The sequence below is a fragment of the Mustela nivalis genome, assembly GCF_964662115.1.
Source record: "Mustela nivalis genome assembly, chromosome: 2".
NCBI lineage: Eukaryota > Metazoa > Chordata > Mammalia > Carnivora > Mustelidae > Mustela > Mustela nivalis.
The window spans coordinates 36,008,222-36,033,353 of NC_139021.1; the positions used below are offsets into that span (position 1 = coordinate 36,008,222).

The 25,132-nt window shown below is 39.3% G+C and overlaps 1 protein-coding gene across 3 annotated transcripts in view; it reads left to right on the plus strand.

The window, feature by feature from the left end:
* The first annotated feature begins 8,410 nt into the window (after window positions 1-8,410).
* Window positions 8,411-25,132, plus strand: part of RNF19A (ring finger protein 19A, RBR E3 ubiquitin protein ligase) — a 58,129-nt gene continuing 41,407 nt past the window's right edge. Inside the window, exon 1 of one of the 3 annotated variants that reach the window (XM_082722739.1) lies at window positions 8,411-8,723. The gene's annotated coding sequence lies outside the window, so the exon portion shown is untranslated. Of the gene's footprint in view, window positions 8,724-17,724; window positions 18,018-25,132 lie in introns of those variants that run through there. The other 2 variants (XM_082722738.1, XM_082722737.1) reach the window with 2 other exon arrangements.

Below are 25,132 nucleotides of genomic sequence, written 5' to 3' on the forward strand. Positions count from 1 at the left end.
CATTTTCACAATATTTATTCTTCCAATCCAGGAGCATGGAACATTTTTCCATTTCTTTGTGTCTTCCTCAATTTCTTTCCTGAGTACTTTGTAGTTTTCTGAGTATAGATTCTTAGCCTCTTTGGTTAGGTTTATTCCTAGGTATCTTATGGTTTGGGGTGCAATTGTAAATGGGATGGACTCCTTAATTTCTCTTTCTTCTATCTTGTTGTTCGTGTAGAGAAATGCGACTGATTTCTGTGCATTGATTTTATATCCTGACACTTTACTGAATTCCTGTACAAGTTTTAGCAGTTTTGGAGTGGAGTCTTTTGGGTTTTCCACATATAGTATATCATCTGCGAAGAGTGATAATTTGACTTCTTCTTTGCCGATTTGGATGCCTTTAATTTCCTTTTGTTGTCTGATTGCTGAGGCTAGGGTCACCCACTGAATATTAACACTTACAGGTATAATCAGAATAAAGGACAGTCATAAGACAGGTTCTAGTATTTTTCAAGTTTTAAGAGTGCTTCAGTAATTCTGCTTCTAGGTATATACTCCAGAGAAATTCTCCTATACGTGCAAAAAGACACATATAAGGGGCGCCTGGGTGGCTCAGTGGGTTAAGCCTCTGCTTTCAGCTCAGGTCATGATCCCAGGGTCCTGGGATCGAACCCCACATCGGGCTCTCTGCTCAGCAGGGAGCCTACTTCCCCTCCTCTCTCTCTCTCTCTCTCTCTCTGCCTGCCTCTCTGCCTACTTGTGATCTCTCTGTCAAATAAATAAAATCTTTAAAAAAAAAAGACACATATAAGAAAACTCATTTATATGGAAGTTTAAGTAAATAAACTAGATTTCCATGTATCGATATGGGTAGATCGCAAAACAATGTTAAGTAGGAAAAAAGAAGGGAGGCTGCTGTAGAATGACACATTTGATACAATATCATTTATGTAAGAATGTTATTTAGTAAAAACTGTGTTTAGAACATAAAACAACAGAATATGTTATTGGGGAATATGCACTTAATGTCATAAAAGGATATGAACCAGAAGGGTAAAACTTTTAGGATAGCAGTTACTTGGGGAGGAGAGAAATGGGACTGGGGCTGGGGGAGGTCCAAAGGAGGTTTCAACTCTATAATGTTTCACTTCTTTTGCTTAAAAAAATATTACAAGTAAGAAAAATGTTAATATTTGTTCTTTCAGGTGCTACATGGGTTTGTTCCCTCACTCTCTGAAAGCTTGTATTTTAAGACATATAAATGTGTCTATTCACACTGATAAGGGGCAGAAATCACTATATTCAGTACAATCTCCATAAATTTGGGGTGCAAATGTTTTGAAGCGGATTTAACTAGATGCCCAATTTATCCATTAAATAACATAGAATGTCTGGCATCGAGTCTTGTAAATTCAGTGCAATCTCCAAAATAAACTAGTTGTAAAATGTATTTCTCAGTAATTTAATTTAAGTGAATTTCTTTATGTGGTTTTATGTTATCTACAAACCATAGTCAGCCAGGCTCCCCCTCTCCCGACTCCGGCAATATTATCAAGGCCAACAGTAAAAAGAATTGTCTGGAGACTGTTACAGGCCACATACTTCTAGCCAAAGACTCCTTTTCATGGGTCATCATTATTATCTGGACTGCACATACTCAAATCTGATTCCCTGACCTGCCCCCCTCCTCTCCCTTTCTTCGTGTCCAACAGTACAGGATTTCATTATGAAGATAAACACTCCTGCACACTATCTAATTAGGCTATGCAGTTTCTGTAGTGAGTGTTCCTCATTGCATTATTTGGTATAAGGTTCGGGGTCATATCTAAAAATATTGCAGCTTGAAAATTAATCTAACCTTTTGTTCATTTCCTTTTGTTTGAATCTTTCCACTTTCTAGATAATGAGGTAATTTAAGAATGCTAAATCCAGCATTACTTAAAATGTTATTCATTTTGTTAATACTACATTTTGAAGTGAGGAAATAATTCGTTGTGTACATTTTAAAATAATCCCTTTCAGCTATGTAACTAACAATCAGGACCAGTTTGTTTGTGGGCCTGTGTTCAGACACATTTTGCTTATACCTGCCTTGTTTCAAAAAGAATGAGATGAGTTACAGATACATACAACATAGTACCAGAGAAATAAATCTGAAAGTGAAGAAATGGAAGTAATCACTCTTGACTTAAGTACATCTTGTTCAGTCTTACATAGAGGCCAGAAGGAGGCCACATGATACAGCTCTAAACTTCCTCATACCAAGATAAATACTGTCAGTTCCACAATTAGGTATCCAGAAGACAAAACAAATTGGGACAATAAACAAGGGGAAAAGGGAAACACAACTATGCCAGGTGCTAAAATCAAAGAAAAATATTTTCCAGATACAGTCAGAGAGAATAAATATAGCAACAATCTTCACGGAACTTTCTTATAAATCCCTTATTTACTTATTACACCGAAGTAAATTCATTAAGGAAATATGAGAGGAGGGAGTCATAGCATGAGACTGGAGACTAGGAGGATAGGTAGGGGGTGGGCTAGACACAATCCAAGGGCTAAAGGTCTGCAACTCTTGGTTTTGACATGAGGCTCATTACCAGGCTGATGATTTAATGTGTCTAACCCCGCACCCTTGGAGAGTGAAAGGGGTGCCATCAATATTTAAGCCTCCACAACAGGTATGGGCCAGGATTTTTCTGAGCAAACTGGGACATATGGTCATTAAGTTCTTGCTCATCACCCACTGACATCCTGCTTCCAGGACAACCCACCATTGTGGACCTAGTCAGCCAAACTCACCCTGTCCAACCAGCAGTAAGTCTAACCAGCTCTAGTTTTAGGGGGCTCTGGGGATTTCTAGTGCAGGTGACCAACTCAGGTGACCAACCTCCTGAAACAAATAGGAAATGTAATTAAGAAAGACTGGAATAAGCGAAGGGTAATGGTGACCTGAGGACCCAGTCTCCACCAAGAGAAGGTTAAAGGAGATTTCACTTCTGATAATGGGTAGGAGGGAGAATGAACTAGAGTATAGGTAACTGAATGGGTCCCATGAAGAGGAATGAGATACCCTCCTTCCAAAAGAGCCAGATGAGAGAGCCTGTGGAAGAAAACTGCTTGAAGTTGGGATACGATCATAACGGCTGGAGCACTTAAGCTGTAGTTCTTAAACGTGTAATATGAACTACCCGGAGAGTTTGTTTAAAATTAGATTCCAGGACCCCAACCTCACAGATGATGGTTCTGGAAATGGAACCCAAGAATCTATTCTAGGAGGTATTCCAGGTGATGCTGACAATGATGGTTCTAGCCTGTACTTTGAGAAATACCACTCTCAAGGTTGATTAATAACCCTTTGGGGAGTCTAATCTTCCCACAAGAAAAAGTACCTTGGGCTGACTTGGGGGAGGATATGGTGCCATTTCCCCTGTGGAAGGTGGTGAGTGAGAGATGGAGCAGGGAGAAGAGAGGCATCAGAGCAACTCCGCTTTCAGCCACGTGAAGGATTTTTCCATTGAGGAGCCTTCATTTCTCAGTTTGGAAGGGGAAAGTCCTTTCCTTTCCGGATCCCCTATATGGCCCTAATAATCATGATCCCCTCTATGCTCAGATCCCTGAGCAGGGATGCAGATGACCCCATCCAAAAAATCCTAGCTGGATTAACTCCCACTCTAGCCAGCTTCCCTTTACATAGTAATAGTCGCTGATATTTACTGATGGTTTACTACATGCCAAGCTTGAGAACTGTATCTGCTTTTATTTATTGAATCCTGAGAACAACCCAGTGGGGTAGGTACTATTTTTCCTTCCTATTTTATGACAGGTTATGTTGAGGAGGGCCACTATGTCCACAAGGTACTGTGCACAGTGTGGTCTATGTCTTTGATATCCCTTATGGTCACGCAGGGCAAAACCCTTATGCCTTACACACTGGGCCCAACACTGTGGGGCACAGGGGCTCTCAATAATTTTCCCAAGGTCCCACAGCTAGAACCCAAGCTCTGAGAACTCATACATGAGAAAAATGAGGGACTTGTATAAGAAGAAATGTCTATGAACCTGCCGGGTAGGGAACTGAACCAACTTGAGATCAGTACACTTATTCACACAGTGACAGGTCAAAGTGAAAATCACATTCCGGTGAATCAACTGTGACAACTGAAGATATCCCAGATCTTCCTGGATGAGGTCCCAAGATTGCCTCCCCAAGCCATATTAAATGATGGAGGAGAACAAAGCTCCCAAGCTCCCATTTCCGCTTGCATTTTTTTTTCCCCAGTGAAACAACCTTTAGGCCAAGCTTCTTGCCTCCGATGTCCTGTCTTACAACATTTTGCTTCTATGACCCTTTTGGCCTTTGTATTAGAATGGTTTTCTATGAGTCTGTTTCCCTGTCAAGTTTACAAGCTTCTTGAAGGCAAGAACAATGCTTTACTACATTTGCCTTTCTTAATGCCCAAGGAAGACCCCTTTGCTCTCTCCCTTATGTATTTGGCTTTAAGCTAGCCACCTTCAAAATCTAGTGGGAAAGACCTATAAACACTAACGATGCACCTTACATAGAAAATTTTGGAGGTATGCACAGAGAAGATGGGTTTAACCTAGCCTGCAAGGATCAGCAAAGGTCATTAGATTGAGCCAGGCAGAGAAGGGGAGAGGGAATTCTAGGCAGAGGAAGCAGCATGTACAAAGAAAAGTAAATGCTCATCTGTAAGAGAGAGGGAGGAGAGAAAGGGAAAAAGAAAAAAAGATTTGCAGTATTGTAAGTAGTTTAATGAGGCTGAAAATTTCACTTTGTGACACCAGTGGAGGGGGCTTATGGTTGGGCTAGAGAAAGAGTATGAACTGTAGAGCCAGACTACCTTGCCTGTGTGGTCCAAATCCAAGCTATGCCACTTACCAACTATTTAACTTTGGGCAAATTACTTACCCTCTCAAGCCTTGGATCCTAATTTGTTTATGGGATAAAAATAGTACTGATCTTGGGGTGCCTGGGTGGCCCAGTCAGTTAAGCATCTGCCTTCAGCTCAGGTCATGATCCCAGGGTCCTGACTCCCTGCTCAGCAGGGAGTCTGCTTCTCACTCTCCCACTTCCCCCGTTTGTGTGCGCGCGCTCTCTCTCTTTGTCAAATAACTAGGTAATCTTTTTTTAAAAAAATAGTACCTATCTTTTGGGACTCCTACAATAATTAAATGGCTTAATACTTAAAGCACTTAGAACAGTGCCTGCCAGGTAACATGTATTCAGTAAAGAGTAGCTGCCTTTTTAGTCCATTTCCTACCTTTATTCTAAGCAAGTCTTACCAATTCTGCCTCCAACACAAATACCAAAACCATTCTTTTCTGTCTCAGCCTTAGTCTGAAGAACTATGATTTCTTTCCTGGATTCTTGAAGTAGCTTCAAAACTAATCTCCTTCTTCCACTCTTGTTCTGCCACAATCTGATCCCCAGAGCAACCAGAGTGATCCTTTCCAGAGATAAATAAGGTGTCGCTCCACTTAAAAATCTGTTATCTAGCCACACATCATACCAATCATTTAGAATTCTCTTTATCATGATCTCAGAATGTCTTAAATAATCTGGCTTCCTCATACCTCTGTAACCCCATGTGGTATATTCCCTCTTACATGCTTCAGCCTCTAGCTAACTTGAACTTGGGAAGTTTGTCTTGCAAGGGCATTTGCACCTGCTGTTCCCTCTACCTTCCCCACCCCTTAACTTGTTTGCCTTCTTCTTGTCTTGTAGAACCCAGCTCAAATGTCAGAGGAGGTAGACTTTAGTTTGAGACTTTTAGTTTGAGGTAGATTCTAGTTTGAGACCTTAGTATAAACTAAGGTAACGTTCTCCCAGGTTTCTGTATGTCATGAAGGTAAATTTACTTCCTTTATTTGTTGTTTTTTTCTGCCTTTTCCAACTGTGCCACCCCACTCCCCCACACCATAAGCTCTATGAGACCGGATACAAGGTCTGTCTTTTTCATTGTTGTATTCCCAGTTTCTGGGAAACTCAAACCCCTTCCCCCTCACGCACACACTCACACACACACATACTAAGGCACTCAATTAATATTTATTGAATTGATTCTGAATGAATAAGAAGAGAGTAGGGAAAGAAAGAAGAATGCTGCCAAAAATCAAGGCACCTGAGGCCAATTATGATCTTCCAGTAATCTGGTGAGAAATGATGAGGCCCTAGCAGTGGTTTTCAACCGTGGCTATGCATTAGAATCACGAGAGGGTTTTTTTGTTTACTGTTGGTTTTTTGTTGTTGTTTGTTTGTTTTAAATCTTGAATCCTCAGAGATTCTGACTTAATTGATGGAGGCATCCTGGGCATCAGGATTTTTTTCAAAGCTCCTCAGGGGATCCTGATGTGCAAAGTGGGAATCACTGCCCTAAAGGCAGGAGGACGGGGATACAGAAGAGAGAGTACAGGGATATTTAACAGAACTTAAGGTTGATTATGAATTGGAAGTGACTGAACCAGGGGTACTTGGGAAGAATCCTAGATTTCTGGCTTGGGCCTGGGTGAATGACAGACACAAGTTTTGAGGAAAAGAGAAATTGTGTCTTGGGCAGGCTGAGTTTGATGTACCTGTGGGAATCCAAGTGGAGATGTTCAACAGATATCTGCTGTTGTTGTTTTTAACAGATCTATGTTGCCTCAGTGAAGAGTAGGAAATCCCTCTAGTTTTCAAGAGGACAGCAGGAAAAGGAATCTCTGGAAAAGATGACAATTGTACAGAGTACAAGACCTGTTTCCACTTTGCATAGCCTCTTTCCTCAAAACCTCCTTCCAAGCCAATGTCCCATCTGTTCTGCAATGTTCAACATGTTGAAATATTCTTAAGGATTATATTATGTATGAACAAGTTCCATAAATCCATTTAACTTATACTATTTTTGTACTATTGGTACAAAGTACCCCATTTATTAAATTGTAGGCAGCTTTCAAATAAGATTTATTTTTTTTAAGATTTTATTTATTTATTTGACAGAAAGAGATCACAAGTAGGCAGAGAGAGAGAGGAGGAAGCAGGCTCCCCGCTGAGCAGAGAGCCTGATGCAGGGCTCGATCCCAGGACCCTGGGATCATGAACTGAGCCGAAGGCAGAAGCTTTAACCCACTGAGCCACCCAGGTGCCCCTCAAGTAGGATTTAAAGGAGTGCATAACAGCTTTAAAATTTCCAATAAATGAAAATAAACATACCCATAATGATTTCCTTTAAGATTTGTGGTTAAAAAACAAAACAAAAAAGCAAACAAAACAAAAACAAAAACAAAAAATCTTGGACCTAAACTGCTTAGCTTGTTTAGTTTTCTAATTGGTAAACATTTACTGGGTTACCAAAGATACCAAGTACTGTCTGGAAGACCATGGCTCCTTGGTTTGTTTCTAATTTAAATTAGACAGACGCTCTAAAACAAGGATTGATAGGATGATATATTTAGTTAAGTAACAGATGGCAAATGGACATTCTGTCCAGCATCCATCACATTCCGTTTCTCAGTATTCCAGGGAAGAGTGACTCTTAATCCTGACATCAACTATGAAGGAGTTAACCCGGTCTGCACTGAATGTTTATTCCGTTTATGTTTATTCAGTTTATTCAGTTTATGCACTGAAAAGAACTGATACTAAACCAGACGCAGGTTAAAAAATTCAAAGGGGAGGTATGACTGGCTTAAAGGATAAGAAGGGGCTGGAACACATAAAGCTGGATTCAAGTAATTCAGAATATCAGTAAGTACTAAAGGATGAATTCTGAATACTTAAGCGACTTTGTGAAAGTAAGCGATGCGGGGGAAGAGAGGAGGCGAGGGGCAGATATTCTCTGCACGCTCACACAGGGTGTTTGTTAAACGGTGGTGAAGCGCTGCTGCTAGCAGCCCCTGCGGAAGAATGGGGTCTCTTAAAACTAAGAACCAAAGGGTGGGAGCGCCGTCACCCTGGGGGAAGACAATTCCACGCGGAGGGGAGAAGAAACTCGCAGCAACATCCCGGCTTTGCCCTCCCTGGGGATACCAACCTAACAGGTGAACTGTGAGAACACAAAGAAACGAGTCATAAATAGTGTGCGGGATGCCAAGAGCCAGGGTCCTCAAGTCCAGCATCTACCACCACGTCCGGAGCAGCTCCGGCCACCCCACCCATCCTCGGAGGCGACACCTGCTCCACAGCCCCGCCCGCTCGGGGCGAAGTGCTGCTTGCCGAGGGGCAGAAAGGGCGGCTGACTCGACCGCGTAAGGGACGAGCGGGGCGCTGTCCACCCAGCCGCCCGGTCGCAGGCGGGACACACCAAGACCCGCCAGGCCGAACGTGCGCGAGCGAACGACAGCGTCCCAGAGCCGCCCGCGGCGGATCCGCTGGGCGTGACGCCATGACGCACGGCACGCGGGCGGCGCGCCGGGGCGGGGCGGGGCGGGGTGGGCCGGGGGCGGGAGGAAGGAGTGGGAGGAGGAGGCGGAGACAGCGGGGGCTGAAGGAGGGGGAGAATGGCAGTTGGGGCGCTGGTTCCCGGGAACAGCCGTCAAGACAGAACTGCGGAGGAGGAGTTCGGGAAAGCGGCGGTCGGGACCCCTCCTCTGCGTTCCCCCCGCCCCAGCTGAGAGGCGTCTCGGCGGGTCTGAGGAGCCCTCCTCCGTACTTCCTTCGGCTTCTGCCGCCGCCGCTGAGAGATGGGCCTCCTCTCCCGCACTCCGGCACCCGCCGCCGCTCTGAGGAGTTGAAGGTACGGTCGGCGCGGGTGGAGGTTGCGCCTGGGTGCGGGAGGACAGGGGCGGCTCCCGTTTCCGACTCGAGGCGCTCCGGCACGGCCGCTGCCCTCGCGCCCCTCCCCGGGACGGAAATGGATTCAGAAATCCCACGGGAAAGGCGCCCCCTCTCGGGCCTGGCCCCGGGGTAGGGGCCGGGGCGGGGGTCGGTCCTGGTCCTGGGGGTCAGGCCGTTGGCTGGTTTCGCGTTCACAGCCCGGACCCGGCGCTGGCGCCCCCCCGGGCCGCGCAGGCTGAGCCTGAGCGTGGGATCCGCCCCGAGCTCTGCCCTCCCGGCCGGGGCAGTCTGTGGAGTCGGCGGCCAACCCAGCAGTGTTGTGACGGGCCGAGGCGGCGCTCCCCGGCAGCACTTCCCGGGCCGCCGAAGCAGCCGACACCGAGGGCGGCCGCCGCGCGGAGGCGGCGGGGGTGGAGCGCATTCCTGATGGGTGAAATCGGCTCTAACGGGACCGATTCCCGGGCCTCGCTGCAAATTCAGACCTGGGGCGAGAGCCCCCAACCCCTGCTGCAGGGGGCTCTGGGGAATGGGTGGCATGCACCCGGGAAGATTCTTCGGGGAGAACTGCCATCCCCTTCAAAAGCAGAAATTAAACAGACGAAAAATGGTGTTGCTTTAGTTAAAGGGTGCTTTAAGAGGGGTCTACCCAGGATCGTCTCTCTTGCTAAACCCTCAGGGTGTTCCTAGCCTTCACCCAGCAAGAAATGCCACGATTTTTAATTTCGTTTTCCCTGTCATTTGGGTTTCCCTCTCTCGTTGCTCTTCCTCCCCATTGCCATTAATGGGAAAAAGAAAAAGAAGTTTAGGGTTCATTAGCCCCGCGACAAGGGCAATAAATAAAAGAGGGGAGAGAGGGGCGCCAAGGCTATATATGGGAGAAAAAAAAGGTCTTAATTTTTTCCCATTGGTCCTTAAAGGTGGAAATACGCGAACGATGCTTTATTCTGGTTAATGTTTACTATTCAGAACGTTGCAGAATGTTCTGTTGGGTTTACGTTGGAAAAGACAATGTTTCCGTGCTGCTATTTTCAAACCCAGGTGTTGACTAGAAATGCTAGTTTTAAATGTTAGTAAACAGTGGAGGCGTAAAGCAGTCTTTCCCCATGGTTGCCTTAAAATGTTTGTGATCTTTTCTTTCCGTTCTACTTTTTTTTCTTTTTGTAAGAACATGGCTGTCTTATTCATTTTTTATTATTTTAACCTAGATTCCTTGACTCTTGGTTACACGAAGTATGACGGTATGCCTTGTTTTCATTTTCAGTTTTGCCATTAACCATCTTAATAGGCAGCCTTCCACGTCTGTTTATAATTCAAGCTATTACCGTATTTGCCTTTTTATGCTTCCTTAACACCCAACTGACTGGACTGAATTAAAATGTAAATACTTCTCTCTGTGTCGAAAATGGCGATGATCTATTGTTAACTCTTATTTTCAAATGTTCTTTTCTTGCTATTTGGAATTCCATGGTAAAGATTTGGAATTAAGTCTTGGGACTTAATTACATTATGCAACAACAACAACAACAGCAAAAGGTCCTTTTTCTTTGTTTAGTACTCTTTTTTATTGTATACAATATAGCAAGTTTAAATTTCATGCCTCCATGGAAACTATTTTAATGTCACCCCAACGAGTCTTTCTGAGGGGGAAAAAATTACACTTGGCAACTAATGTTAAAATATTTTTTCAATATTGTTGACTTCCAGGAGGAGTCCAGTAAGATTAACTTTTTAAAAACTGCCGTGTGTTTTAAGAGTTGAAACACAACCCAAGTCTCCAGATAGTGGCTACTTAAAATATTGTTGTTTCATTTTGGGAAGGGCTTAAATAAAGAACAGTCCATTTTACTATCTAACCAGTGTTGAAATTTCCTTTTAAAATTATCATGGCGATTTGTAGAATTTGGGGTGCCGTTTTACTTGACTAAATGAAACCATATTTTTTTCTACCTAATGTATGGAAGGTACTAGATTAGTATCTGTTTTTAAAGATACCTCAGCATCTTAGTTGCAAATAAACGTATTTCATAAATTTGAAGTAGGGAAGGTCATAAAGTAATATTTTTCCAGTTGTGAATGTAAGACCCTTGGAGCCCCCTCTCTTTAGTGAGATCAGATTGAAAGATACTATTTGTTATAGGTATATGATACCTATACTATCATAGGGTTATTAGATAGAATTAAATATAGGTAATTTGAAGCAAACTTTTTTAGCATGTGAAAGACTCTCTTGTATAGTATTATGGCAGGTTCTGATTTTAGCCTTAAACATTTAGGTTTATCACAGAAATGCTTTGGTTTGTAATCATCTCCCACTCTCCCAGCTTTGTTTTGCTTTTTTAATCTGAAGGGCACTGAGAATTGAAAAATGTAGTTTTCTGAATTTATCAAGGAGGGAGGGGGGAGGACAAATAGTTGAGATAACGTGTAAAAAGACCCTGGTCTAGTGCTGGGCACAGAGTAAGGGGGGGGGGGAGCAGATAAATTTTGTTACATTTACATCTGAATTGTCTCCTTATATTCTCTCTTCAGGTTATAAAGGAAATTTTAGGGAATTGTTACTTGTTTTCCTGATGCTACTAACAAGTGACAATCGATTGTCAAATGCAGACTGATTTTGCACTCAGCTTTATGCTCTTTTGTTTGAGGCACATATGAAAAATAGGCCATTTGGGGTTGAAGACCAAAGAAAAGTTGAATTTGTCAACTTATATTTAATTGCATTGTATTTGGCATGTTAGCACTAGTAGTTTAATGATTGAAAGGACCCATGATCCTGTATGAATTACTTTCATTTAAAGATTTTGATTTGACTCCTTTTTAGCAAAGTGCTAATTTGATTATTTATGGAAAATAGCTCTATTTTCCTTAGGCATTTTCCCCCCAATGAGTAATTATTATTTTCTTTAGCTTAAAAAAAAAAATGTCATAATAGTTTTTTGTTTGCTCGTAGAAGATGCATAACATTGAAACAACTGCGTATGTAACCACACCTGCACAGCAATAGACCGAGGGATAATAATTCCTTTGCTCACCACATCTGTATTTCAGATGGTGGTAGACTTAAACCAAAAAAGGCAGTGAGATCACTTTGGGTGTTTGAAACTTGGGTACTTCATTTGTTTCTCAATAGCTATCATATGTCAGTAATACTTTCTCTATTAAAGTGGGAAAAATTACCACCTTTTGATAAAGTAGGTTTGTTTTTCTTGCTTTCTTTGTAGCTGTCTATAAACTTGAGCATTTAGTTTATTGGTAATAGTTTCTTGAAAGCAATGCCATTAGCCTTAAAAACATACATATTCTTGACCTATTGATGTTACCTAGTATTTTATTTTGAAAATCATTTGCTAGATAAAATACCACTAGTTAATTCATTTTAGAAGTCCTATTTGGTAAAGTTTTCTTACGTGAACGCCTCAGTGGGTCAAAACTAATGAGTTGTTTTAGCTCTCAAGTAAATTTGTGCTTTTAATTATGAAGTGAAATCCTACAGAAATCACCCAAGTTTTAAACCCAAAAGAAACTTCAAATCTCAGTCTTGGGTCCAAAACACAGGAGTTGGCTGCCTAAAATTATGTACACTTTACATTTTCAACGTCTTTCCTTCTTTGTAGACCCCTGAAAGTATAAATAACCCTGCTGTAACATGATTAGCAGGCAGGTTGCCAGTTGAAGAGACAGTCTGGGAAAGGTGAGCCATAAAGAGGGAGCAAACTAGTTAGAGGGAGGCATCAAGAAACTGGAAGAAGCTGTTGGAATGTGATAGTATTAGGCTTCCAGATAAACATTATATAGCATGTATTATAAAAATAGACAGCCATTAGTGTGAGTCTTTATGCTTTATATTCTGTCATTTCTAAGTCAAGTATTGGCATTTGCTCCCCCATATGGTAAAGTATTCTAAAATTAAATTATCCTTATGCATTATCACAAATGTGATAATATATGTGAAATGTGCATTAGAAGTGTAGGAGATAATTTAAAAATTATGGCAGGGACCATTCTCTTTGTTCACTGTTAAGGTCTCAGCCTTTAGCATAAAGCTTGACAATAATAGATGTTGAATAAATATGTACTAACTGAATATGTGTAATATAAGGTATCTATTTCATAACTCTCTACAGCAGGGCTGTCATTATTAATGAAGTCTAATGTGAGTCATAAGTAAAGATTTTTCAATTAGCTAAATTAAAAGTAAAAAGCAGATGAAACTAATTTTCGTAATATATTTTATTTAATCTAGTGTATCCAAAATATTACCATTTCAGCATATATTGAGTGACTTTACATTCTTTTATTCATACTAAGTTTTTGATCCAGTACATATTTATACTGAACAGCATACATCTAGGGGCATTTTGCATGAAATGTTTGTTCCTTTCCACAGAAGTTCTATTAAATTAGATTCATTAGGGGGCGCCTGGGTGGCTCAGTGGGTTAAAGCCTCTGCCTTCAGCTCAGGTCATGATCCCGGGGTTCTGGGATCGAGCCCTGCATCGGGCTCTCTGCTCGGCGGAGAGCCTGCTTCCCTTCCTCTCTCTGCCTGCCTCTCTGCCTACTTGTGATCTCTCTGTCAAATAAATAAATAAAATCTTATAATGAAAAATAAAAAAAAAATAAATTAGATTCATTAGATATTTAACCATAGACTCCTAGGAAATATCAACCTAAAGACCAATTTGAAAAATCACTAATCAGGAGACAGAGGGCATCTCTTAAATTAATTACAGAGATACAAAGAGTGAAATGACAAGGTTACAAACCTGGAATTGCTCTAGTTATGTTCAGGTGCATCTACTCGAATACTCATTTACTTTTTTCTTGGAATGTGGCACCAACTTGATTTGGCTGTGGAACTTATCCTAGTGACACTAGTGTTCTAATTTAACCTCTCCATTTTTTAAGTGAGAGAACTATAGTGTAGAGCTACTCAGTCCAATGTGTCATCACTAGACACATGAGGCTATTTAAGTTTAAATTAGTTAACATTAAAAAAAATTTAAAATCCATTTCCTCAGTTGTACCAGTTATGTCTCAGATACTCTATAGCCATATGCGACTACTGGCTACCATATTGGACAGTGCAGGTCTAGAATATTTCTATCATTTCAGGAAGTGCTGTTGGATTGTGCTGGTCTAAAGAATTATCCACACAGCTAATGTGGTAGAGCCAAAGTTTCAGACCACTTTCTCTTATCTTCCCAGACTGAAATTTCATTAATCACCTGGTTTCTGAATGATCACATAAGTCTTTTTGTTTACAAATCTTCATTTGCTTCTTACAGATAAATTTCAAATTTTCATGGCATTCAAAACCTTCCACAAGCTAACCTTATTCTCTCACCATTCTGGGGCGGGGGGGCTTCAACATTGAAGCCAGTTGATCTGTTTGGTAAATATGTTAATAAAACATCCTTAGTTTCACCCCCATGACTTTTCATAGGCCTTTTATCTCTGCCTGGAATACCCTTTTCCATTTTCCCTACTTATCTAAGGTCCTCTTCTTTCAAGGCCTGACTCCTGTCTTATCTCCACAAATCATTCCAGGTTGGTGATTCTAAGTTAACTACTAAAAATTTTTCTGAGATATTATTAATAACAGGTTCCAGACATGAATGGGAACATAACTTTTGAGGACCACCAATCTACTACGTGGTGCCACAAGTTTTTGCTAAGGACATTAGTATATTATGTTTATGTAAAAAGCCAAAGGATAGTCATTCGTAATAAAAATTTTGTTTTGTTTTGTTTTTTTAAATGGTATTGCTTGCCGTAAGGAGACATCTGTTTGATTTGGCTATGTGTAACTGCTTACCAGGTAACCTGATTTGGATGAAAGAATTAGTCATTGTGCTATACATAATCTATCTTGTGATGATAGGCTTTTCTAAATGGTTGTTTTATTTCCCCCTTTCACACCCACTGATCAGTCCCTAACCCTCTTTCCGAAGGACTTTATTTCACTATTTTAAGAATGCCTATTTAAGAAGTGTTGGTTATTCATGTAAACAAAAACTGCAGGATAGATTAGTTTAGGCAGTATTTATGTAGATCAGAGATTTAAAATCTGGTGCTGCAGTGGACCTACTCACCTTTCCAGATTCTTCCTATTACAGTAGCATTTTGTATTGATTTATTCATTGTAACTGATTCCAGTGTGGGCAGTAACAGGACCTTCATATGCAGTAGTCTCATGGGAACTTCTTTCTTTTGTTTTTATACTTAGATTTGCTATGACAAGTTACCAATGGGGAAAAAAAATCTCTTGTCTGAGTTCAGTATTCAAAAACATACTTTCAAAAATATACTTTAATACTAATCCAGTGAAATAGATGATAGCACATTTTACCTTATTTGATAGGGAAAAAGAGTGAAGCACAGTCATTCTGGGAGAGTTGTAAAGCCAAGAAAAGGTTTATATCCTGACTTTCAGTTCAACTTAGTAATTCTGGATCAGTCACATATGTGCTTTCGTATTTGGTCTCAGAAGAAGACTACCAAAAAGGCAAAGATTATACTCATTCCACTGGATTTACAAAAGAGCATACTAATATTTTAGAGAATTTGGAGATTTTTTAAAACAAAATTGTCTCAGAAAAATCTAAATTATCCACTTTTAACTCTAAAGTATGCTGTATATTAAAACTATGCATTTGTAATTGGAATTTTAGTCTTTTTTTTTTAAGATTTTATTTATTTATTAGAGAGAGAATGAGAGCAAGTAAGCATGAGGGGGAAGGTCAGAGGGAGAAGCAGACCCCCTGCTCATCAGGAAGCCTGATGCAGGACTCATCCAGGGACTCAAAGTTTATGAACTGAGCTGAAGGCAGTCGCTCAACCAACAGAGCCAGCCAGACACCCTGAATTTTAGTCTTTTAGAATTAAGGGACCTTTGACATCATCTGGTTCAACTTGTAAATAAGGAAACTGAAATTCAGAAAAGTAGATAGATGTGGCTAAGATTTCAGATGAGGTTAGTATTACCCTTCTGTTAATCTGTAGCAATAAATATTTTAACCAGTTCAAAAAATTTTTGGCAACTAGATATCGTTTTTAAAACCTATTTAAAAACCTTTGAATTTCTCTAGGCATTCCATCATGTGTGGCATTTTGAATGTTTCTGAGTACTCTGTCATGCCCAGGATTTTGCATTATGCTTTCCTATTTACCTGTTGGTTTGTCCTTCTGAACAAAGAGGGCCTGGCATGAGGCAGCCAAAATGTTTTTAATCTTTCTCTTTTTGGAAAAATGGAATGAATAAGGCTTTTGCTTTCTGCATCAGCTTTCTTTTTGTAATAGATTAAGTAAATAGTAGTTTTCATGAGTATTATTAAAACCACAAAGTACCATTCTGTTCTACATCCAATCAAGAATAGGCTTCAGGAGGTGAATGTGGCAGGTATATGTTTGTGAAGCTGTTTAAGAACCCTCTTTGGAGAGGGTTATGGAATATGGAAATATGGGAATAGTATGCTCTGAACTTTGTTTCTTTTTCTGTGGAATTGTAGAAACTATTTAAAGGACAGAGCTCAAAATAGTATATTTGAATCATTCTTAAAAACTTGCTGGATGGGGCGCCTGGGTGGCTCAGTGGGTTAAGCCTCTGCCTTCGGCTCAGGTCGTGATCTCAGAATCCTGGAATCGAGTCCCACATCGGGATCTCTGCTTGACAGGGAGTCTGCTTCCTCCTCTCTCTCTCTCTGCCTGCTTCTCTGCCTGCTTGGTCTCTTCTCTGTCAAATAAATAAATAAAATCTTAAAAAAAAAAACTTGCTGGAAACTGTACTTGCCTATGTTAATGATCTGTTTGAATTACCCTCACCTCATACAGTTTTAAATAGTTGAATCAAAATTTTTAATCCATTTTTTAAAAGATTTTATTTATTTATTTAACAGAGAGAGATCACAAGTAGACAGAGAGGCAGGCAGAGAGAGAGAGAGAGAAGCAGGCTCCCCGCTGAGTAGAGAGCCTGATGTGGGGGCTTGATCCGAGGATCCTGGGATCATGACCTGAGCCAAAGGCAGAGGCTTTAACCCACTGAAGCACCCGAGCACCCCTAATCCATTTTTAATATTGGAAAGACCACGGGACGCCTGGGTGGCTCAGTCAGTTAAGTGTCTGCCTTTGGCTCAGGTCATGATCCGAGTCCTAGGATAGACTCCCACATTGGGCTCCCTGCATGGGCTGCTTGCTTAGCAGGGAATTTGCTTCTCCAGCTGCCTGGTGGGCTTGTGCATGTGCGCGTGTGCACTCTCTCTCTCTCTCTCTCTCTCTGACAATTAAATAGAATCTTTAAAATATGTGCTAGACCACTTGAGGTAGGTTTGTAGCTGTATAAACATAAGACTAAAAACATTCATATTTGCCTTAGAGAAATTAATGTACTATAATGATGTATTCCAAACTTCCACATGACTAATTTTTCTGATTCTATTAGAAAAGCCCTCTCAGAACCATCAGTTTGTTTTATTACTAACCTTAAATATGATAATCTTTCCAACAGTTTTATTCAGTAGGTGGTTTAGTTAGACTTGTGCCATCTTCTTAAATATTTTTAATAGTTTGGCTAGTATTTGTAAAGTAATTAAAAGTGCCATACCCTATTCTTCATTCTTTGTATATTTTATTTCGCTTAATCCTAATAATAATCTGGTGGGCTGTAGGTATTATTATTATTATTACTCCTATTTTGTAGTTGAAAAAACTATTAGTAATTTAACTCAGTGTCCCATAGCATAGTAAGTGTCAGAGGCTGAGCTTGAACCCAGACTTGTGAATCCAAAATCCATGCCTTAGTTTCTGGATAAAAAGTTCTTGTCATTACCCCACATATGTATAATATTTAAAAATCCCCCCCAAGCTACTCTAAATTTTTTACCTTATTTTATTTCCCCCCACTAAAGTAGGTTAAGATAATTGTATCTGAAACAGAGAACCCCAAAATCTCACGGTGGAGCACAGTAAAACTTTATTTCTCACACACCATGTGGATGAATCCAGTATCCACATTCCTTCCGTCTTGTGACTCAGTTGCCTCTGTGGCCTGCTTGGAGTCACCACTAGAATTACTACATTCAACAAGCCAGTGATGAAGAGTGAGAGCTCAAAGGATATGTGAAAGGAAGATTTAGGGACCAGTCCTGGAAGGAGCATACATCATTGCATTGGTCAGGACTAGATCCATGGCTGCATGTAGCAGCAAATGGAATGGAAAATGTGGTCCTCCTATGTGCTTGGGAGAAAAATGAAACAGGTGAGTACATAACCTCATTACTGCTACAGTTGTGTATTCCCTGTTTTACAGATGGTACAGAGAGGTGGTTACTGAACCAAAGCCACAAAACCACTTGGTAGCAATAAATAGAATCCAGATTTCCTTAGAGCTGCATATAATATGCTCATGTTTCTGAGGAGACCTTCAAATAATTGAAAGGCATTTAGATTGTATTTCTAGCACCACTGCTGATTCTTTCTTATTGGACAGCAAATATTTTACCTCTGTGTCCATTACATTTTAAAAAGAGTTATTGTCATTGATTTACTTTACGAGGAATGATAAAAACATTTTCCAGTGGTAATTGCCGTTTTAAGTGAAGAAGATGTAGTAGCATTTATAATACCTTTATATACATATTAATAATCAGTTGCCCTTTTAGTTTACAATATTAATTTAGTTTATAATATTAATTCATTATTTGTATAATTTTATATAAAACATGGGATAGATTATTTTAGGCCATATACATGCCTCATGTTTATTCTTCCATTATGAACCTGAGACATTTGTTTTAGGGATGAGAGTTGTTTTTTAACCTTCCCCAAAACTTTTTTTTTTTTTTAGCGTTCTAAGATTCATTGTATGTACCACACCCAGTGCTCCATGCAATATGTGCTCTCCTTAGTACCCAGATCACCCAAGCCCCCGCCCCCTCCCTTCCAAAACCCTCAGCGTGTTTTTCAGTGTTCACAGTCTCTCACGGTTTGTCTCCCGTTTCCCCCAACGCACTCCTCTTCTCCTTCTCCCAATGTCCTCTGTGTTATTCCTTATGCTCCACAAGTAAGTGAAACCATAATAATTGACTCTCTCTGCTTGACTCATGTTACTCCGCATAATCTCCTCTAGTCCCATCTATATGGATGCAAAAGTCGGGTATTCATCCTTTCTGATGCCTGAGTAATATTCCATTGTGTTTATGGACCACATATTCTTTATCCACTCGTCTGTTGAAGGGCATCTTGGCTCTTTCTACAGTTTGGCTATTGTGGACATTGCTGCTATGAACACAGGGGTCATATGACCGTTCTTTTCACTACATCTGTATCTTTGGGATAAATACCCAGTAGTGCAATTGTCGGGTCATAGGGTAGTTCTTTTTTTAATTTCCTAAGGAATATCCACACTGTTTTCCAAAGTGACTGCACCAACTTGCATTCCCACCAACAGTGTAAGAGGGTTCCCCTTTCTCCACATCTTCTCCAATACTTGTTTATTGTCTTGTTGTCAACAATGTCTTGTTGATTTGGGACATTCTAACTGGTGTAAGGTGGTATCTCAGCATGGTCTTGATTTGAAGCTCCCTGATGGCTAATGATGGTGAACATTTTTTCATGTGTTTGTTAGCCGTTTGTGTGTCTTCTTTAGAGAAGTGTCTATTCATGTCTTCTGCCCATTTTTTGACGAGATTATCTGTTTTGTATGCATTGAGTTTGAGGAGTTCTTTATAGATCCTTTATAGCCCTTTGTCTGTAGTGTCATTTGTGAATATTTTCTCCCATTCCGTGGGTTGCCTCCTTGTTTTGTTGACTATTTCCTTTGCTGTGCAGAAGCTTTTAATCTTGATGAAGTCCCAAAAGTTCATTCTCGCTTGTTTCCTTTGCCTTTGGAGACATGTCTTGAAAGAAGTTGCTATTAACCTTCTCCAAAACTTAACTCTTTTGGAAATAACTGCAGCTTCAAACCTTAACGGGATACAAGTGCATTCTAACTGAGTTAACAGTTAGTATAGATAAGAATATCATTCTGATATAAATTACCAAGAGCAGAAAATTTACAGAAACTGATGTTAACATCTACTGGCAAATTAAATTCCAATATCTCAGCGGTAGCTGTTAACCTTTTGTTTAGACTCCTTGGGGAATCTCTTGAAAGTTATGGATTCTGTCCATAGAATGTACAGTTATGCACTATTTAGTATACCATTTTAGAGATTTCATGGATTTTTTTGAAGCTTATCCATGTATTAGCTGTTATTTTTAAGCATTTTTATTCTTCTCCAAATATGTATTGTAGTGCCTATTATATTTTTACTTTAACACACATAGTATAAAGAGATGTTTAATATTTTAGAGTTTTTTATAAGAGTGTGCCTCAGTATTATTTGGGCAGCAAGAACTAGGCCCAGAACCTGCACTGCTCTGATAGCTGAATTTGGCAGCTATATTGGGGATAGATTTATTAGAGGAAAATATGGCATTTTCAAATTTGACATTGGCAAAATGAATGCCATAACTTAAAAAAAAAAAAAAACTTTAGACATTTAAATAATCTTTTTGAGTAACAGCAAACATTGTTATAATGAACTTTAGTAGTTTACCTTTGTTTAGAGAAAGCCATATATGAAAATCCAAGAAAATTAAATGCCTCAGACTTATCTTAATGAGATGTTTCAGATTTACAAAAGCACCGTTTACTTTGGGCCAAAATCAGCTTATATATGGACACATATTATTTTTTTTTTTAGAGATTTTATTCATTTATTTGACAGAGATCACAAGTAGGCGGAGAAATCAGGCAAAGAGAAAGAGAGGAGGAAGCAGGCTCCCCGCTGAGCAGAGAGCCAGATGCAGGGCTCGATCCCAAGGACCCTGGGACCATGACCTGTGCCGAAGGCAGGGGCTTTAACCCACTGAGCCACCCAGGCACCCTGGACACATTATTTTTAATATATCACTTCCAGTTGTGGTTCGATCAAAAGATGGCTTATGATAATTATGGTTTTTTGGTTTTTTGTTTTTAAATTCTGGTTTTTGGTAGTCAGTTACTACATTAAAATGTACCTAGCCATGTTTAAATTTGATAGGTTGTTATTTGCAGCTCTCCCTGTAGGAGATAGTATGGAAAGATAGATAGTTCTTTTCTCACTGCCTTAGGAGCCTTTATTTAACTCTAAAGGAATGGTAGAACCAAAGATATGAGTCAGGTTTTGAAGATTTCCCCCACTATTTATTTACCAGTATAGGTTCCTGAAATTATGCACAGTGACCTAAATGAATGTTCTCTATACTATGTTGTATCGTCAAATAACCAGTGATTCCTTTTTGTATAACTTAAATTGTCAGCTATTTATGGTGTCAGAAAATCATTGTTACAATGAAAAGCAGAGTTGCTGTCAGGGTATATGTAGTTTTTTAAAAGAAAGCTTTACAATGGATTTTGATAAGTATTTATTTAGTTTATGGGACTACCATAATGTCCAAATGTAAAATCAATTTTTCTTTCAAAATTATGCATATGAAAAAAGGGCATCACTTTATTATAATGTAGATCTGGCAAAATCACTCATATTATTGTTTGGGGAAGACATAGTCTGAAATGTCTTTGTTCAGTTTTTTAGATGCACTGGAATGAAAATTCCACAGAACAGAGGGCTTGCCTATTTCTATCTTGGTATTGTATATATGCCACCTAGGAGAATGTCTGGCACACAATAGACATTGGACATATTTATTGAAAGACTAAATGAATTAATACACAGGTTACTTACAGTAAAAAGTCAAAAAGTTTAATAAATTCAGGTATTCCTTGAAGCCATTGCAGTTGCAAGTATTATAAATACAATAACACCTTTTAAAGATCAGTTTTTAAAAGCTGTACATCATGCATTTATATTTTAGAGATAATGTATACTTAATGTTAGGCTAAGATTTCTTATGACAGCATCATATACAGGTTGAACAATACTGTATCTCAGAACCTAGTTGAAGATATACTTTGGAAAACTGCCAGATTTTTTTTAAAAAAAAAAAGTTTATATAGCTTTACTCTTGAGCAAAAGACCATGCCGCACAGGGCAGCTGGAAATCAGGTAGAAAGTCAGAGTCTTACTGGTTTAAGGTGTCAAGGAATGAAGTTTGAGAGTGCCAGAATTGCTGGAAATTGATGAATTCCAGAAAGGAGGGAGTTATAGTAGGATAGCCTTAAAATCTATGACTAACCCCCCACCCCAAGACTTAGGTGACCCCTGAATTGTGAATGTAAGATACTGCTGAGCTCAATGGAAAACAACAGCTGTAAGACTGAAAATGCTGACTAGAGATACTGCAGCTATCCTCAGCAGGGGGACAGAATTTGGTTTTTAATTCCCACCAAATTAAAGGGTCTTGGTAAACATGTTCTTAAGACCCATGCTAAAAAAGTATAAACCAGTGTAAACTAAGCATCCACAAGTCCAACTTGATTAGCCATTGATTTTAACTGCCAGGTATAATACAAATCCTCATTCTTCACGAGATCATAAGAGACTCCTAAAGTCTCTACAACATATCTTCCACAATATCCAGTTTATAATACACAGTTACTAGAATCAGGAAAATATGACTTTATGCCAACATCATCTACCCCAAATGGTAGCAGACGCTAATATTAGCAGGATTAGCAGACTTTAAAAAGCATCTGTAGTATTTTCAATGACTTAAAGGGAGGAGCATGATAATGACTGAACAGATGGGTAATGTCAGTGGAGAAGTGGAAACTATAAAAATGAATAGACATTCTAGGACCAAAAAGTCCAATGTCTGAGATGAAAATTTCACTGAATGGATTTAACAACAGATTGGGGAGGCCAGAGGTAGAATTGGTGAGCTTGAAGATAAATAAAAATTTGTCAATCTAAGGAATGCAGAAGCATTACAAAAAATGAACAGAGCCTCGATGGCCAATGGGACAGTATTAAACTGTCTAACATATGAATGGCAGAAGGAGAGATGAAACAGATCGGATAAAGGGGCGCCTGGGCTCCGTGGGTTAAGCCTCTGCCTTCGGCTCAGTTCATGATCTCCGGGTCCTGGGATCTAGCTCTGCATTGGGCTCTCTGCTCTTCAGGAAGCCTGCTTCACCCTCTCCCTCTGCCTGCCTCTCTGCCTACTTGTGATCTCTCTCTCTCTCTCTCTCTCTCTCTCTCTTGCTCTGTCAAATAACTAAAAATAAAAATCTTTAAAAAAAAAATTGGAAGAAGTAATTGCCATCACTTACTCAGATTAAAATCAGTTTCAAATCCAAGAAGTTAAATGAATCCCAAGCAGGATAAACACAGGGAAAACCACATCTAGGCACATCTTAAACTACTGAATATCACAGGTTGAAAGAAAATATGGAATGTAGCCAAAGGGTGGAGGGTGGGGAGACACATTAGGAACATAGGAATTAAAATATCAAAAAAGGATGACTTAACCAGGAATGATGAAGGTTAGAAGACAATGGAATGACCTGTTTAAAGTTCTAAAAGGATAAAGCTGTCAACCTGGAATTCTGAATTCAGCAAAAATATCCATAAAACATGAAGGTGAAATTGAGACATTTTTCAGATAAACAAAAGTTGAGAGAATTCGTTGCAAGGAGGCCTGCGTACCAAGGAATGCTATAGGATGCTCTTCAGACTGAAAGGAAATGACCTCAGGTGAAACTTGAATCCTCGAGAAGGAATGATTACAAAAAAATGGTAGTTGTATTGGTAAATAGATTCCATCCTCTGAGAAGATTTTGTAAGCATATGAAACAAAGAATTTACAGAGAAACAAAGAAGAGCTTGAAAGATGTGACTAAATAAAAATCTTAAACACCTTCAAAGTGTTCCACAATTAAAGGGCAAATGTTAGGAAGTAAATATTGTCTGTTTAAAATCAAAGAGCATTAAAGTTCCAGTGTAAAAATGGAAAAAAAAATCATGGTCCATTTGGTCAAATAAACCATTGAAGAAATAAAGAAGATTGTTGAATTTGTTTAGTAATCAAATAAATGGAAATTGAAATACTTTTTTGTCACTCTGAAAATGCTATTTAAAAAACATGGGATATTAGTAAGAATTCAGGATCTAAGCACCTTTCTGAGTGGTGGGAATACAGATTCGAACAAAACAGTTTGGTAGTCTATTTCAAGAGCTTATTTTAAAAGTCCATACCACCTAGATAGCAAAAATTCATACTAAGATGTAGCTTATTAAATAGGTGGGAGTTGTGGATGAGAAAGAGGTAACTGGCTAGCCATTTAGAAAACATCAAATTTTGATCTCACTTATTCCTAACATTTAAAATGAATTGAAATGAATGAAAGATTTAAGGCAGAGGATAAGCTGTAGAAGTACCAAAAGAAGCATGAGAGCATTTTAAAAATACACTCTTGGAATAAGCCAAGACTTGTCCGAGACAGGTATAGAAGCCAAAAGTCATAAAGAGAAAGATATGTGAATTTGAAATACCTGCATTGGAAAATTGCCATAAAATGAAGTATAATTAAAAAATATTTTTTTGAGACATAAAAGCAAGTGTTTTTTTTACATATAAATAAGTTTTACACATGAGTAAGGAAAAGTCCAATATTGGGATATGAGCATATGGTTAGGCCATACATAGCAAGTGAAATACAAATGACTTGTAAACATGTGAGAAATACTGTAGATATCTTGCCCACCAAAGCAAATGTCTCTCTTTGTCTCCTGGTCTCACATATAATAGCAAATACATAGCCACTGAGATGAATAAGTATTTTATTCCTCATCTTCTCCCAACTTCACAACATAAGTGTATATTGCTGAAGTTTAATAGCCTGTTACGCTTTTTAATACAGAATACAACATCAAAAATAGAAAGTCTTGTTTATCTTCTTTCTTGATTCTTTCACTTGAATATAAGATAGCTCAGGCTTCACTAGTAACCAAAATCAGTGAGCTATAGAAACTGGTGGGGATCTCTGTGCCTCTTCCTCCTCACTTAAAAACAAGAAAATTACTTTATACTTAGCTGTTCTCTTCCACAGTGCTAATAAATGTTGTTCCATGCTAATAAATGTTATTCCTTCTTTACATGCGGGTTTTTATAGATGTAGAACATTTGGGTGTCAGACATCTGAAAAAATTGAAATTAGAATTTGTAGGTACTTTTTATTCTTATACTTAGTAATTAGACCATCAACACAAAATTTTTGGACTTTCTCTGTATTTTAACTTTTTCGAGAAGTAACAGAAGAAACCTAATTTTAGCTGAATAACAAGCAAAAACAGATCAAGAGTATAAAGGAATTTTCTCTCGGAAAGTGATTTATTGTCTGTAAACATTTTTGCGCAGCCCTCTACTTTCCAGAATACCTTCTCATTA